This window comes from Carcharodon carcharias, chromosome 12 (genome assembly GCF_017639515.1).
Source record: "Carcharodon carcharias isolate sCarCar2 chromosome 12, sCarCar2.pri, whole genome shotgun sequence".
In the NCBI taxonomy this organism is placed as follows: domain Eukaryota; kingdom Metazoa; phylum Chordata; class Chondrichthyes; order Lamniformes; family Lamnidae; genus Carcharodon; species Carcharodon carcharias.
The window spans coordinates 33,480,022-33,497,834 of NC_054478.1; the positions used below are offsets into that span (position 1 = coordinate 33,480,022).

At 46.4% G+C, this 17,813-nt stretch overlaps 1 non-coding gene across 1 annotated transcript; it reads left to right on the plus strand.

Annotated features, from left to right (window-relative positions):
• The first annotated feature begins 17,217 nt into the window (after positions 1 to 17,217).
• On the plus strand, positions 17,218 to 17,289 carry trnac-gca. The gene has a single exon. It is a non-coding gene; the product is annotated as a tRNA-Cys (tRNA).
• Positions 17,290 to 17,813: the final 524 nt, after the last annotated feature.

A 17,813-nucleotide genomic window follows, 5' to 3' on the forward strand; every position in this document is an offset into this window, starting at 1 on the left:
AGTCGCCCAACCTCGGACGGCCCGCTTCTACCTCCTACCCAAAATCCACAAACACAACTGCCCCGGTAGACCAATCGTCTCAGCTTGCTCCTGCCCCACAGAACTCATTTCTCGTTATCTTGACTCCCTTCTCTCTCCCCTTGTCCAGTCCCTTCCCACCTACATCCGTGATTCCTCTGACACCTTACGTCACATCAACAATTTCCAGTTCCCTGGCCCCAACCGCTTCCTCTTCACCATGGACGTCCAATCCCTCTACACCTCCATCCCCCACCAGGATGGTCTGAGGGCCCTTAGCTTCTTCCTCCAACAGAGGCCCGAACAACCCCCATCCACCACTACTCTCTTCCGTCTGGCTGAACTTGTTCTCACGCTGAACAATTTCTCCTTCAACTCCTCTCATTTCCTCAAATAAAAGGTGTGGCTATGGGTACCCACATGGGCCCCAGCTATGCCTGTCTCTTTATGGGGTATGTGGAACATTCCTTGTTCCAGTCCTACTCCGGCCCCCTTCCACAACTCTTTCTCCGGTACATCGATGATTACTTCGGTGCCGCTTCATGCTCTCGTCGGGACTTGGAAAAATTTATTAATTTTGCTTCCAATCTCCACCCCTCCATCATTTTCACGTGGTCCATCTCTGACACTTCCCTTCCTTTCCTGGACCTCTCTGTCTCAATCTCTGGTGATAGACTGTCCACCAATATCCATTACAAACCCACCGACTCCCACAGCTACCTCGACTACAGCTCCTCACAGCCCGCTTCCTGTAAGGACTCCATCCCATTCTCTCAGTTCCTTCGCCTCCGTCGCATCTGTTCCGATGACGCCACCTTCAAAAACGGTTCCACTGACATGTCCTCCTTCTTCCTTAACCGAGGTTTTCCACCCACGGTCGTTGACAGGGCCCTCAACCGTGTCCGGCCCATCTCCCGCGCATCCGCCCTCACGCCTTCTCCTCCCTCCCAGAAACATGATAGGGTCCCCCTTGTCCTCACTTATCACCCCACCAGCCTCCGCATTCAAAAGATCATCCTCCGCCATTTCCGCCAACTCTAGCATGATGCAACCACCAAACACATCTTCCCTTCACCCCCCCTATCGGCATTCCATAGGGATCGCTCCCTCCGGGACACCCTGGTCCACTCCTCCATCACCCCCTACTCCTCAACCCCCTCCTATGGCACCACCCCATGCCTACGCAAAAGATGTAACACCTGTCCCTTCACTTCCTCTCTCCTCACCGTCCAAGGGCCCAAACACTCCTTTCCATTGAAGCAGCATTTCACTTGCATTTCCCCCAACTTAGTCTACTGCATTCGTTGCTCCCAATGTGGTCTCCTCTACATTGGAGAGACCAAACGTAAACTGGGCGACTGCCTTGCAGAACACCTGCGGTCTGTCCGCAAGAATGACCCAAACCTCCCTGTTGCTTGCCATTTTAACACTCCACCCTGCTCTCTTGCCCACATGTCTGTCCTTGGCTTGCTGCATTGTTCCAGTGAAGCCCAACGTAAACTGGAGGAACAACACCTCATCTTCCGAATAGGCACTTTACAGCCTTCTGGACTGAATATTGAATTCAACAACTTTAGGTCGTGAGCTCCCTCCCCCATCCCCACCCCCTTTCTGTTTCCCCCTTCCTTTTTTTTCCAATAAATTATATAGATTTTTCTTTTCCCACCTATTTCCATTATTTTTAAATATCTTAAAATCTTTTATGCTCTCCCCACCCCCACTAGAGCTATACCTTGAGTGCCCTACCATCCATTCTTAATTAGCACATTTGTTTAGATAATATCACCAACTTTAACACCTATGTGTTCTTTTGTTCTATTGTTGTTGACATCTTTTGATGATCTGCTTCTATCACTGCTAGTTTGTCCCTACAACTAAACCCCCCCCTCCACTTCTCTCTCTCTCTCTCTCTCCGCACCCACCCCCCCCCCCCCCCCCCCCCCACACACCTTAAACCAGCTTATATTTCAACTCTTTCTTGGACTCGAACTCAAGTTCTGTCGAAGGGTCATGAGGACTCAAAACATCAACTCTTTTCTTCTCCACCGATGCTGCCAAACCTGCTGAGTTTTTCCAGGTAATTCTGTTTTTGTTTTGTTTTAAAGTATTGTTTACTGTGTGAAGTCATTCTTGCGTTTAGGTGTAATTGTGTTTTTTTTTGCTATAATTTTTTAAAATTAAATGCTTACTCTACTTTTAAATCATCACAAGATGTCGGAGACATCCTTTCCTGAACTTAGAACCACTCCTCATACTATAAAAATTGGAAAAACCATTTTGGCAGCTGTTTCAAATTTCCCTTTGGGATTTGGGCAGCTTGAGATTTACCATCAGCCGTGCCATGACACTTAGGCAAGGCTAAACTTTCAGCAATTACATTAATGATACAAAGTACAGAGCCAGGATGAACATTGACCATGAATGCATGTGTGGTTAACAAAGATACTCCAGCATCTTGACAGAATTGTTGCTCAGCAACCTCTACAAGTTTCACGTGAGTAAAACACAAAATAGTAGTAAATGTATATGCTTAATTGTAAACTAATTTTTATACAGAAAAATATTCATTACCTTCTAGGGGTCCCTGAACTTAAGACCATAAGACCATAAGACATAGGAGAAGAAATTAGGCCATTCGGCCCATTGAGTCTGCTCCGCCATTCAATTATGGCTGATAAGCTTCTCATAAACTTCTTCATGACAGTCAAGTGGACTTCAGTAGCAAAAAGGTTGAGATCCCCTACTCTAGTTTAATCTATGAATCAGATTGCATTTTCTCTATTTGACCTCAGGTTATAGACAACTTTAACAAGGATGCATCTATTACTTCCTTGGTTACTCTGATAAAGTGCTGGACCTTCTCAATGGCCACTGCAGACATGATGCTAACAGTGCTCCCACACCAGCGGTAGGTAAAAAAAATTCCAGGAATTTGAGCTCGCAACACTGGAAGAATAGTGGAATGCCAAAATCAGGATGTTGTGTGGCTCAGAGATGATGATGTTCCTTTGATTTTGTTGCTCTCCCCATGGTCTCGCTGCTCCTGTCTGCTTTGCGACAGGGCACTGGACTGTGCAGTGCTCTCAAAGTGAGCTCAGTGAGTTGTTGCAATGTATGCTGTGGTGCAGTGAGTAGATACTAAGTCCAGGGGCAGGAATGCTGATCAAGCTCAGTCCTGGATGGTGTGATTTTCATGGGTGTTTTTGCAGCTGCAACATCATCATCATTAACAACTTGTATCTATATGGCACCTTCAGCATAATAAAACATCCCAAGACGTTTCAAATGAGCATTATCAAACAAAATTTGACACCGAGGCACATAAGAGGATATTAGGACATCTAGATTTTTTGCTAATGATTTTAATTTTATGATCTCTGGTTATTGGAGGGATTAGTTGCTGGAGGGAATAATTTTTCTCTACCTACACTACGAAAACCTCTCATCTTCATGAAGATTTTGTTAGGCCACTTCTTAACCTTCTCTCTTTCCTAAGTTTCCCAATCTCTCCTTCTAATTGAAGCCCCCCATTTCTGCTAACATTCTGGTAAACCTCTAGCGTACTATTTCCATGGCCTTCAAATCTTTCCTGAAACGTGTCCCTCAGAATTGTGCACAATACTCCAGCTGAGGCCTAACCAGTGGCCAATAAAGTTGTAGCATGATCTCTTTTCTTTTATATTCTATTCTTCCTTGACCTTGCCATCCAACATAGGCCTGAATCTTGCGCTCATTGGGTGCACGCAATCGGCGGGCCCAGAAGCAGATGCAAAACGCACTCCTGGCCACGATCGGCCTCTAAACGCAATTTAACACCGGCTGGCCAATTAATGGTGCAGCCAGCATGAAATGTGTACTGAGAAAGGCTCGGCACTGCCAGGGGGCAGTGGAAGAAGGCAGGTGCCGAGAAAAATTAGGGTGCGGGCGGGCACTTCTAACGAGCCCCCGGAAGGCAGACAGCTGCTGCGGAGCTGCCTCAGGGAGCTGCAGGCTTGTACAGATTAAATGAGAAGAAAAAAATGCAGCAAACTGTTTCTGTGAAGCTCATTCAAGCACCTGACAGCAGAGCTCAAAAGACCTCAGTCTGCAGACATTTTTTATTATATTGCACCCCAGACATTTCATCCCACCCTGGGTTGCTGTTGTTGCGAAAATCTGAAACCCGCCAGGCTGATTGGCCCGTAGGCCAACCATAAAAGTGGGCAGGCCAAGTAAAATCGATTTCAGTTGACTCCTTTGGGCTTAATTGCCCACTTAATTGTTGGCGGATACGCTTCCAACTGCCGTGTGCGTCTGCCGAGTGAAATAGCGTGTGATTGTGCGATGACGTTGGGATATGCGTACGATGTCTTCTCGCGTGACTCTGTCGGGTCGGGCGCATGCCTGCTCAAACGATGTAAAATTCTGGCCATTGTCTCACTGCTCCCATAATTTCAATCACAGGTGAGGCCATCTCTGGCCACTTACTTGTGTTGCTTACCACATCCCCCTTTCATCATCCCAACCCTCTGTATCCATCCCTGGAAAAAAGTTATTCCCCAATTCACTTACAACTGCGATTTCAAAATTTCAACTAATTAGCCTTTGTCCTCTGTTCACCACAACATCTCTGCAGCTGCTGACTTACTCAACCGTGCCCTTCCCTCCACCTTTAATGTCCTAGTCCCCAATAAAAATATTATTCTCTCTCAACATGGCTGTTCCCCCGGTACAGCCTTCATCTCTGCTCATTTAAGTCCAAGGGATATAGACTTGAAAGAATATGGCACACAACTGGTTTAACCATCCACCATTAGATCTGGTTGGACCACTGAAAACACTATTGTATCCTACTCTCATGTGCCAAATCTGCTCACTATTCCTGGATCATCCTAGAATGCAAAGATAACCCCGACTTCTTTTCTCTACCTCAAACTGCCTTCTTAACCGTCTTCCCTCTGTCCATCTCTCATCTCCAACAACAAATATGAGAAGCTCATGGATATCTTTGTCAGTGGGATCGAGGCAATCCAATCAGCTGCCTCTGCCATGTTCCTTACTTCCACTTACCCCCCCTTAACCAAATTTCCTGAGTACTCCCCCCACCCTAGCTCTGAACATCTTTTTCTAGTTTCACTCCAAACTCCTCTTACATGCCCTCGGAGCTCAACTTGTCTATGAGAACTGCCTCCTGTTCCCTTGATCCTATTCCCTCTAAACTGCTGATCCAAATTCCCCTCCTGGCCCCCATTTTAGGCGATAGTGTAAACTGTTCTCTCTCTTTATGTGTTGTCCCTCTCTCCTTTAAATCCAAAGTCATGACCGCTCTCCTCAAAAAAACCAACCCTTGACCCTTTCATCCTTGCAAACTACCATCCCATCTCCAACCCTCCTTTCTGCTCTCAAGTCCTGGAAGGTGTTATTGCCTCCCAAATCCAATCCCATCTTTCCCAGAACTTCAATTTGAATCCCTCCTATCAGGTTTCCACCCCTGCCACAGGACTGAAACAGTTCTTATCAAAGTCACAGATGACATCCTATGTGACAGTGACAAAGGTAAACTTCCTTTTCTCATCCTTCTTGACCGTTTTTAGCCTTTGACGTGGTTGACCACACCATCCTCCTCCAATGCCTCTCAGCTATCATCCAGCTGGGTCTGACCACTCTCACATGGTTCCATTCTTAACTATCTAATCGTAGCCAGAGAACCAGTTGCAATGGCTTCTCTTCCTGCTGCAGCACTGTTATCTCTGGTGTCCCCCAAGGATCTATCCTTGCCCACCCACCCCCTGCTATTTCTCATCTACATGTTGTCACTTGGTGGCATCATCCAAAGGCATGACATTAGTTTTTACATAAATAGTGACAACATCCAGCTCTACCTCACCACCATCTCTCTCATCTCCTCCACTGTTGCTAAATTACCAGAATGCTTCTCCGAATTCCAAAACTGGATGAGTAGAAATTTCCTCTGATTAAATATTAGAAAGACTAAAGCCATTGTTTTCATTCCCACACCAAACTCCATTTCCTAATTACCAACTCCATCCCACTCCCTGGCAACTGTCTGAGATTAAGCCAGTCTGTTCACCAACTTGGTGCTACATTTGATCCCAAGATGAGCTTCCAGCTTCATATTTGTGCGATCTCTAAGGTAACATTCCTCGACTACACCCTGTGTCAGCTCATTTGCTGCTGAAATATGCATCCATGTCTTCACTACCTCTGGACTTGACTATCCCAATGCAGTCCTGGCTGGTCTCCCACATCCAATCTATGTAAACTTAAGGTAATCCAAATGCCTGACGTACATGTCCTAACTCCCAGTAAGTTCTGCTGCCCTATCACTCATGTGCTTGCTGATCTACATTGGCTCCTGGTAAAGCAACATTTCAAGTTTAAAATTCCCATCCTTGTTTTTATATCCCTCCATGGCCTTGTTTCTCCCGACCTTGGTATTCTCCTCCTACCCCACAACCCTCCGACATACCTGCACTCTCCTAATTCTGACCTCTTGTGCATTCCCATTCATAATCGCTCCCCCATTAGTGGCTGTGTCTTTGATTGCCTAGGCTCCAAATTCCTGAATTCCCTTCCTACACATCCCTCGCTCTCTCTTTCAAGATGCTTCCTTCCTATAAGACAACTTCGTAAAACATACCTCTTTAACCAAACTTTGGTCATCTAATCTACTACCTCCTTATGGGGCTCGGTGTCCTACTTTGGCCGGGATTTCCCGACCCCGTTGCAGGCGGGACCCCCCAACGGGCACAGTGGCACCCCAGCCAGAAGCCCATTGGCTTGTGGCAGGACCGGATGATCCCGGCAGTGGGCAGTTGCGGAAAACCCTGCCCTTTGCCTTGTATGGTCTTGTGAATGCCTTGGGACATTTAATTACATTAAAGGTGCTATATAAAGATAGGCTGTTGTTGTTACAGTACTTATAAACCAAAGTAGCCCACATGCTTTTAGAACTACCTTCTCAATTTGCCACGCCACCTTTAAAGATTTGTGATTATGAATACCAAGGTCTGTCTACTCATCTACACCTATTAAAACAGTGCCATTTAAAGTTCACTGTCTTTCCACATTCGTCCTTCCAAAGTGCATTCATTTCGTACATTTCCACATTAAACTCCAGCTGCCATGCCTCTACCCATTTCATCAGCCCAGCCATACCATTCCAAAGTCTACAACTATCCTCATCACTAGCTACTACATTGTTAAGTTTCATGTTATCTGCAAATTTTGGGCAGAATTCAATGCCCTCCCCTGTGCTACAAAGCACAGGACTGGTACGGTGCTCTCAAAGTGAGAGTATTGAGTTATTCCCTTCCGTGCTGTAGTGTTACGACACAGCACATGGTAAATGCTGAGCTGTTCAAATCCCAGAGGGAAACTTGAAACAACTGCCACAATTAATTTTCAATTTGTATGTTTCGAGATGCTGGCTTTGAATTCAGTAATAAGACTACCAAATCATGAGCTTTTTATAAAACTAAATCAAATATTTAGTAATAAAATAAAAGATTGTAAGCACATACATATGTCTACAAATTACTACTATAATAACTTCTAAATCCCCTAATTAATTTAACTCCCAGTTACACTTTTGTTAAGGCAACAGTAAGATATATTGCTCTTGCATTGTATTTTAAAAGACCCAGGCAAAGTAAACGATACCTTGAACATTCAGATTCAAAGTGAGTTCTCTTAACTTCAGTCCCTGGAGGCAGCAGTTTGGTACATACAGACTGCAGGCTTTTCACTCATGTTTGATCTTAAAGTGCCTCCATTGCAAACAGCCTTCTCCCCTTTATACATATTTTCCTCTTTGAATACAAATCCCATTGTTTCACTATGTCTTTTGAAATTTACCTCTCTACTAATAAAAAAAAACTATCATAGTACAAATCCTATCAGTAAACTTTGGGAAAAATAAATAAACACACTGGGCAGAATTTTATGGATGACGTTCGGGTGGTGGGTCCTGCACGTCAGCCCTTAAAATGATGCGCGCTGACGTCGGGCAAGCGTCCCGATGTCAGTGCGTGCCATTGCGATATTTAGCTGGGTGGGCACACGATAAAACATGACCTGCGCCCACCATTAATTAAAGGGCTTGTTTAGGCCCTTAACTCTGCAATCGGTTCTGATTTTGAGGCAACCGTGCGATCTTCGGCTCAGCACAACGGCACAACGGGCAGGCGGGTAAGTGACTTTTTAACAAAACTCATCCATAGGCGGGATATGTGGGCTCTGAGGGGTTGTTCATGTTTTATCTGAAGTATTTAATGCAGAAAGTGTTTTAAACTTGCCGGTGTGATTGTTAGCAGCTCGGATCGATTTCCAACAGCTTTCTATGTACTTTGAAGCTTCAGCTCAGCAGTCTGTAGACAGTAATCTTTAGAGGGCCTGCAGCTTTCTGGAGGCCTCCATTTAGCCTGGGTATGGGATCTGACATCTCCACTGGGGGCAGCTCCTCTGAGGAGGAAGGGAGGGCTAGAATAAGGAGGAGGCCAGGAGTGGACAATCAGCCTCCAGGGGAGCCACCTTTGGGAGGGCCAGGCGCAGACACAAGGGGTGCAGGGCCAAGAGGTTGTCCAAGGTGCAAGAGGCCACAGAGGATGCCACTATCCTGCTGCCAGGGTATACAGGCGGCGAAATAGTTACCTCAATATGACTGAGGTTCAGTGCCGAAGGAGGCTCCGACTGTCAAGGGAAACAATTAACTACATCAGTCAGATGATTGGCCCTGAGATATCTCTTAACTGTGTGGGCAGACACCCCATGCCAGCGGCTCTGAAGCTCACAGTTGCCCTCCACTTCTATGTATCTGGCTCTTTCCAGGGCTCGGTGGGTGATCTTTGCGGTGTCTCCCAAACAGCTGTCCACACTCGTGTTGAGCAGGTTACAGACTCTCTGTTCAGATGTGCATTGACCTTCATCCACTTCTGCTGTGACCAGGCAAGTCAGGCACAGCGAGCCAGAGGCTTCGTGGCCATTGCTGGCTTCCCCCGTGTCCAGGGTGCTATTGACTGCACACATATGGCCATCAAGGTGCCAGCAAGTGAGCCCGGTGCCTTCATCAACAGGAAGGGCTTCCATTTCATGTTGGCCAGCAGATGGTTCTTGGCCACGACACCTTCCACCATCTCATCACCATCAATATGACATGTGTTGGAGTTCTGAGTATGTGTCTAGCTGCCTCCCCTGCAGGTTGCCCCCAGACTACTCAAATGCGACAAACACCAACATATGCTGCGGGGAGAACCCATCTTCTCATCAACCACTAAGGCTAATGTAAGCATGGTCACTATCTGTTTGCCCACCCAGCATGCGCCAAATGCCCAATGCAGTCACGACACTAAGACGTGGACGGGGTTGGTGGGGGGGGGGAGGGGCGGGGTTCAAAGGCTAAGGCTACCCGCTGGGTTAAATGAACCGACATGGTACTCACCCTCCCAGAGCACAACAAATCTTTGAAGCGCTTGTGGCACTGGGTCCCTGTCAACAGGAAGGGCTTCCACTCCATGAACGTGCAGATAGTGTGTGATCACAGGATGCTGATTCTACAAGTCTGTGCAAGGTACCCAGGCAGCTCCCACCACGCCTACATCCTCAGACACTCCCAGGTGCCGGGGCTCTTCAGTGCTCTCACTCAGCTGGATGGATGGCTGCTGGGTGACAAGGGCTATCCCTTCAGAAGGTGGCTCATGACGCCTCTCCGCCATCCAAGAACAGCGGCTGAGGAGCAGTACAATAGGAGCCATGGTACCACAAGGGCTGTGGTGGAGAGAGCCATCGGTCTTCTCAAGATGCGCTTCCGATGCTGGAGGGGGCTGCACTCCAGTACCCCCCAGATCGTGTCTCTGTGATAGTGGCAGCATGCTGCACTCTCCACAATTTTGCGCTGGAAAGGCGGGGGGGGGATGCAGTTGACGATGAAGACCTTGACGCACTGGATGAGGCTGCACATGATGAATCCAGCAGTGGCTCAGAGGATGAGGAAGCACAGGGCAATGATGAGGGGCAGCACGCCGACCCGCTACTACACCAAGGAGGCAGGGACACCTGGGACACTTTAATCCAACGAACCTTCAGCTAGCTCCACACACATGGATCTGCAGGACCAGCATTGCCTGGCGCTTCCACACGTGGCACTTAGGTGCTACATCTTCCAGCTCATCCGCTGCAACTAAAGGCTTAGTACAGAAACATCAATGTCCACTCAAACACTCATGCTATGTCTGTGAAACATACAAATGCAGCACAAAGGAGACACCCTCAGCCATGGTCACAAATGTGGACTTTATTGCCATCCACCAGATGGTGTCACCAAAAACATGACAAAACGTAGCTCTGACGTTCACAAAAATAAATTCCCTAATCTAGGGGCCACAGAAAAACACCAGTGACATACCTGTGGAATGCCTAAGGTGCCTTATGCTTACATTTTTGGGTGCTACGTCTAGGTGCCACCCCATCACTCGGAGTGGCTTGTGAGACAGCCTGCTGACTCTGCTGTCCTATTGGCCTCGATGACCTTGGCGGGCGTCCTCTGGCCTGTGGAGCCTGTGATGGCCCTGCCTGGGAGGGAGTGTGCATTTCCAGAACTGGCACCTCCCCAGTTGTCACAGCCTCAACGGATGCAACGGTCACTGGTAGAGGGGCGGAGGAGCAGCTGCCCTCATCCGGAGTGCACTGAGAGGAGCTCACAGCAATGACAGGCAGCTGCTGCGCCGACGTGAGGTCACACTGGACCTCCCTGCTCACCGCAGATGGATGGGCACCGAGCTGGGACACTTGGTGCCCAGAACATCTCTCACATTGCCAATGACCATCTATGGCCATTGGCACTATGACGGCTTGCAGGCCAGAGCTGAACCCAATCAGATGCTGATCAATCTGTTGATCAGCCAATCTCTCAATGGAGGAAGCCTGAAGCTCTGTCCTGACGTTCATGCCTTCACTGACACTCTGCCTGGATTCCTCCATCGCAGAGACCAAGTAAAGCACACCCTCATGCAACCCTGCCAGATGCTCCCTCACACCCTGCCGCTTGTCCTGCAGCTGCTGCATTGGTGACATCTCCAGAGGCACATCATCACTGCCCGACTCAGCATGTGCCTGGTCCCCTGCAGTCCTCCGGCTGCTGGCGCCATCGGCACTCTCTGTCCGTGCCATCTCCTCCAGCGATTGTGAAGTGCCCTCTCCACTGTGCCCCGGGACATTAGCCGACATCATTATCCCCACCGATGTGGTAGTCGCTGCGCTGGTGCCTGGCTGGCTGAAATGATGTGACACAAGTTGCAAGCGATGCCCCTCAGGTGTGGAGGGGGGGCTCTGGACGTCCTCCTGGTGGCCATGCAGTGGTGATGCTGAAATTAACAACAAGGACAGTGGATCAGTTAGTGTTCAGTCAATAACACCTTTCATCCCTTTCCCCCCCGGCTCATAATGCGCTCAACCTTCAAGAACCTAAGGAGAAGAAAATAGGTGGGGTGGTAAATAGTCAAGAGGAGGCCCAAACATTCCATGCACATACAGACAGGCTGGTCAGATGGCCAAAGGAATGCCACATGGAATGTTATGTGGATAAGTGTGAGGTTAAGCACTTGGGCAAGACAAACAAGGTACGGGAATGCACAAGAAATGGTAGGACCATGGAAAGTAAGGACGATTACAGGGACCTTGCTGGGCAGACCCGTTAAGGTAGCAGAACAGGAACATAAGGTGTTTAACAAGGTCGAAGCTAGACTTGCCTTTATTGGCCGAGGAATAGAATGTAGGAAAAGGGAGGTCATGTCACAAGTGGAGAAAATGCTGTCGAGGCTACATCTACACTTCTGCGTTCAGTTTTGATCTGTACTTCATGGGAGGGATGGCATTGGAGTGGAGAGAGTGCAGAGATGCATGCTGGCCTGGAGAATTGGAATTATGAGGAAACGTTGCAAACACTTGTGACATTTGCCGTGGATCACAGGAGATTGACAGGTCACATTATTGACCTTCATACCGTTATGAGGGACATAGACCGGGTGGACAGAAGGCAACATTTCCCCTTGGCGCAGGGATGACTAATGTGGTGGCATTTATTTAAGTTGAGTGCCATGAGGTTGACAGGTGAGGTGCTGAGGCCCTTTTGGACAGAATAATGTGGGGCACACTGGCTGAAAGGGTGGTGGAGGTACAAACCCTCCTAAGATGCAATAAATCTTTGGATGTGCAGCAGTGATGCCATGGCATGTTAGGCCATGGGGATAGTGGTCAGAAAAGGGATAAGGCGACTTTGGAAAGTGCTAGAAACGCGCATCCTCAAGGGGCCGAGGGTGTATGACCCACACGTCTGACTGTATCAGTCTGTGAATGAGCAGTGTTGCTGCTTTAATGATTGCAACAACCATCAGTGCTTTGGGTGGTGGGGAGACAGAGTGGATGGGACTGTGGGCCTCAAATACCTGGCCGCTGCACCCCAGCCTCAACGACATCTGTCGACCTGGCCGCTTGCCTCCTCCCCAGCTCCATGGCCTGTTCCTCATATGTGGTGAGGTGCTGCAGCACAGCGTGCCCATCACCAGTCTGCCAAAGCCCCTGGCTATTATGCTCTGTTTTTGCCTGCAGAACAGAGAAGAGCGTTTATTGGGACTGATCGCTCATGTTCCCTGCACGTGCACGCTGCACCCCAACCACAGTGGCCCATCTGAGGCCTCCAGCAGCTCCTGTCCACACTACTGGTGATCAGTCACCAGAAGATAGTACAGCTGCTCCCAACCCCCTCCCCCAATGGCCACCTTGTACACATTCGGCATCCGTCATTTTTAATAACACACGGGTCTTAGCGCCCATGGCAAGGAGTAGCAACTAGGTGCGGCGCCGAGGCCAACAGATGACTCTTGGCCACGACACCTTGAGGCTCCCCTTCCACCATCTCATCACCATCAATAATACATGTGTTAGAGTTCTGTGTATGTGTCTAGCTGCCTCCCCTGCAGGTTGCCCCCAGACTACTCAAATGCGACAAACACCAACATATGCTGCGGGGAGAATACATCTTCTCATCAACCACTAAGGCTGATGTAAGCATGGTCACTATCTGTTTGCCCACCCAGCGTGCGCCAAATGCCCAATGCAGTCATGACACTAAGACGTGGAAGGGGCAGGGCGGGGTGGGGGGGATGTTCAAAAGCTAAGGCTACCCGCTGGTTTAAATGGCCAAGGCCGACATGGTACTCACCCTTCCAGAGCGCAGCAAATCATTGAAGCGCTTGCGGCACTGGGTCCCTGTGCGCCGGACAGCATCTTAGGAGCTGACCACCTCTGCCACCTCCTGCCAGGCCCACTTCATTACGTAGGGGCCCTCCTCCTCCCATCCTCGGGAAACAGGACCTCCCGACGTTCTGCCACCTCCTCGGGAAGGGCAACAAAGCAGGCATCAGAGAAGCAAGGGGCACATTGGCCTCCTGCTGGCCTACCCTGCAGCCTGCCCTCCTCCTCTGGCCTGCCCTCCTCCGGAGCCTGCTGTGCAGACCCCCTGCACCTGTCGCTGGTCATGGTGAACAGCCTTAAGGTGGCTGCCTGGCCTTTCTTTATACAGACTGGCGGTTCCCCACTGGAACCAGCGGTCTGTGCACGCCCGCCACAAATTTGAAAATCCCGCTGTCCTTGGGAGTGTGAAACGCGCTGGGCAGGCCTTAATTGGCCCACCTGCGCAAAATGGCGGCGCAGCCCACTTCGCCGGCGGCGATTGGCTCCGTGGCCACTGGCGATTGGATCGGGCCTGCCCGCCCAACAAACGTTAAATTCTGCCCACTAGTTCTTACTACTTCTGCTGGCTAGGTTATACATTACAGCCCCTCCATTGAAATCAAACCACTATAGTTTGTTTAAAAAATGCAAATGTTCCTTTGCACTTCACATTCTAAAAATTCCCCAAGTTTACTTAATTAACATTTCAAACCTAACTTCTCTTCTTACATCAAAACACCCAGACTAGCTGCCTCGAACTCAATTAAGTCTCACTCACACACACATAGACGCATCTCACTCTTACTCTATTTTACAATAGCATAATGGAAATTATTTTATTTTCCTGACAGTTGGTGGTGTATACTGCAAACTCATGTGCAGTTTGTGGAGCTGTGCTTTTATGTATAGTAGTTTTGAGATGTAAGCAGTTAGGTAAAGGGTGTATTTGCATTTTGTTGAATAAACCATTCAAAGACTGGGGGTGAAATCTTGCACCTAGCTAAGAGACACCAAGCAATGGTAATAATACTAACAAATTTGGTACTATGAAAGGGGTTCAAAGAGACTGGTGATACAATGACAATTTATATTCAAAGAAGGAGGCTGGGTATAACAGAAAGGAGTTTGTATGTGCAGATCAGAGGCATGCAAGATCTAAGCCTGTAAGCCTACCACTGTGTCTGCAAAGAACCAGATGGAAGGGAACCTCATTTTGGATCCATAAGGTGAAAAATGCTTTGACTGGTGTCTGGTTAAGTCTATTGGTTATTGTTACCTTAGTGGAGATTAATTTGGGAATTTGTTAAAAGTTATGATAGAAACAACTTATAACCATGTACATGTGTTCAATTTTTTGTAAATTAATAAATGTTTAATTTAGTTTGATATAAAAACCTCTGGAGAACTGGTGGTCTTATTCCTGAATTTAGAGCTGCAACTCAAAACATACCAACTGAAAATATAGGTTATGACAGTTGTTTAAAGTTTCCCTCTTGGATTTTAAATAGCTCAGCCTTTACAAACTGCTGTGTCAAACACCAGCTGAAGTATTGTGGCCAAATTCTGGCCACCACACTTTAGGAAGGATGTGAAGACCTTAGCGTGGGTGCTAAGAGGAGATTTGCTAGAATGTTCTCAGAGCTGAGGGACTTCAGTTATATGGAGAAACTAGAGAAGTTAGAGTTGCTCTCTTTAGAGCAGTGAAGGTTCAGGGGAGATATTATAAAGGAGACCAACATCACGGACGGTTTTGATGAAGTAAATAAGATGAAATTGTTTCCAGTGGCAGAATGGTTGGTAACTAGAGGACTCTAATTTAACATAATTGGAAAAATAACAAAGGTGACATGAGGAAAAAGTAAATACTCAAGAGGTTTTATGAATTTGAATGCACGGGTGGAAGCAGATTCAATACTAACCTTCAAAAAGGAATTGGATAAATATTTGAAATGGAAAAAAATACTGGGCCATGGAGAAAGGATGGAGGAATGGGACTAATTGGATAGCTCTTTCAAAGAGCCAGCAGAGGTATGATAAGCTGAATGACCTCCTCCTGTGCTTTATAATTGTACAATTACATTGGTATTTCCAAAAGAAAAGCTGACTACTCAAAAAGAGTGGCAAATATGCTCAAAATTACAATGTTTTATGTTTCTCATGTGTCTTAGTTAATGTATTGATGTGAAATAGGACACTATAGGGTGGTATGGTGGAAGACTTTGTGTTTGGATCTGTATGGTATTGTGCAAGGAATAAAGTTCTGTTGCCTCACCATTTTCTGGTTCAGTATTATAGCATATGCAGTTTAATGCAGAAAGCTGGAAGTTGCTGACAGTGATACTCAGCTCCTCCACAGGCTGCAGTTTGCAGTCTTCACCAAGAAAATTTGCACAGAGATCACTGCCATGGCACAAAGTTAGGCTAATTATTCACTGTCGCACCCTACAAATTGGCGTAAAACTTAAGAATTTTTCAAACAGGAATAGCTAAGTTTTTAATGGCATAGTAAGTGTTCCTGGACAACTTCTCTCAGCTGAAAAATTAATTTAACAAATGTGAAGTCTCATTCCATTCAAAGAAAATCAATGTTTAATGTTGCAGACTTCTTTTTAAAAATTCTTCAATATTCTTTATTTGCACAAGCAAATCTTTATTTTGTTCCTTGTACAATGATTGAAATGCAATTTATTTTTCTTGATTTCTCCTTTGCAGTCTGCACAGGTTGAAGAGGTTTCTTCAATCTGTTTGATTAAAAAGCTTCCCTATTACTTACCCTGCTCACAGATGTCACAGATTACCCCATAAGACTACCGAATTCAAAGAGATGCCAGAATGCTCGAAGTTTCTGCTTACAAGCCTGTGAATAGACTGGGCAACTGTACTCAAGATGAACGATGAAAGCTGTTCCTTGGCTGCCCACAACAAATTCTGGGCAAATGTCAATTTTTATCTGCAACAGTAACTACATTTTAAAACTACTTAATTTGGCTGTAAAGCACTTTTGGGATATCCTATATAAATGTACTATGTAAATGCAAGATACTTCTTTAATTATTTCATTCTGATGCATTTAAGGGGAAGCTGGTTAAGTACATGAGGGAGAAAGGAATTGAAAGATATGCTGATCGCATTTGATGAAGTAGAGTGGGAGGGGGCTCATGTGGAGCATAAACACCTAATGAGCCAAATGCCCAGTTTCTATGCTGGAAATTTAACATATGCCTATATATCATTGGCATAAAGATAATGAATTCAAAGGGCACAGTATTTCAAAGTTTGCAATTTTGCAAATGAGAATGTTACTTACGCTCCAGTGAACCTACCTCACAGAGACAATGGACTGCAGAAACCTATTGATCGATGAACTGCTACATAGTTCTGACAAAAACTAGAGAGCTCTGACTGAAATGGGCAAGGGGTTGAACAACAGTAACTTGCATTTATATAACACCTCTAACATAGTTAAGGGTCCCAAGGTGCTTCACAGGAGAACAATAAAGCACAAATTGATACCCAATCTCCCTAACTTAGCACTTGACTGAAACGAAAGCCTAAAGGGCAGGAAAAGGCTTGTCCATGAAACTAAGTAACAGGCAAGACATATATTCAATAAATAAAAGCAGAAAATGCTGGAAAAATTCAGCAGGTCTGGCAGCATTTGTGGAGAGAGAAACGGAGTTAACATTTCGAGTCCGTATGACTCTTCTTAAGAGACATGTAGTCAACCTGTATGGGTTCATCAGCTGTTCTGTCCCACGCACTGATAGATGAAAATTATGGCGGAACTGTGCTCTAAGAGGCTGAAGCTAAACAAGGAATCTGTAATCAGGTTCTGCCATCTCATTAAAATCTTCACATACAATGAACCATCGACACACAGTGCCCATTAGTCCTATTGCTTTTTGCATCAGGCTCCTTTCAGTTTAGTATTGGTGATATCTACTATATGTCAGCCCCTTTGCATCTGTGGTAGGGGGTATAGCTCAGTGGTAGAGCATTTGACTGCAGATCAAGAGGTCTCTGGTTCAAATCCAGGTGCCCCCTTGCTTTTTTTTGAAAAAAATAGTTGGAATTGTGCACATTTTCTTTTATCCAACGTCCACAGTAATGATCACATTCAACACTGATCAAAGGGTTCCAGTCCATTCTTGTCATTTTAAAAAAGGTAGGGAGAGTGACAGAGATTTCAGTTTAAAAAAGGCGCAGAGAGCGGCAGAGATTTCAGTCTAAGAAAAGCCACAGAGAACGTCCAGTCTGATGACTAACTGGGCTCTGAGAAAAGTCAAAAGTCTGACATTACAGGGAAACAGATAAGTCATTGGCTGGTGAGTATTTTTCTCATTTATCTTTCAAAACTCAGGTAATTTATTATAATTGTCAGGTTTTACAGGCTTATTAACACTAGTAAGGTGTACTAAGTACTGGTAACATTTATCAATGTTGCTAAGGGTGATTAATAGTAATAAGTTTTATCGGTATTGGTAAAGCCTTATTAAAATTAATAAGGTTTATTACCAGCAGTAAGGTTTAATCGCAGTCACAAGGTTATCAGTTAAATGAGAAAATAC